Raw genomic sequence first — 274 nt, 5'->3', positions numbered from 1 at the left:
CTAAAAAATAGAAAATTTGGGTTTTTTTGATAAATTAAAAAAAAAAATATTCCTTAGGTTTTGGAAAATTTTTTTAATTGGGATTTTTTGATTTGTATTAAATTTTTTCCCCTTATAGATCAGGGAATAGCATGTTTTTTGTTTCAGTAGGGTTTTTTATCCTTGAATTTGGGGAACTTTGTTTTTTAAATATTGATGGGTTTTATTTCTTTTTTTTTTCATATTGATTATGATATTTTTAAAAAACTAGGGAAAACCAAAAAATTTTTAATTT

Source organism: Penaeus monodon, chromosome 30 (genome assembly GCF_015228065.2).
Source record: "Penaeus monodon isolate SGIC_2016 chromosome 30, NSTDA_Pmon_1, whole genome shotgun sequence".
Classification (NCBI taxonomy): domain Eukaryota; kingdom Metazoa; phylum Arthropoda; class Malacostraca; order Decapoda; family Penaeidae; genus Penaeus; species Penaeus monodon.
This window is presented reverse-complemented; position numbering follows the sequence as displayed.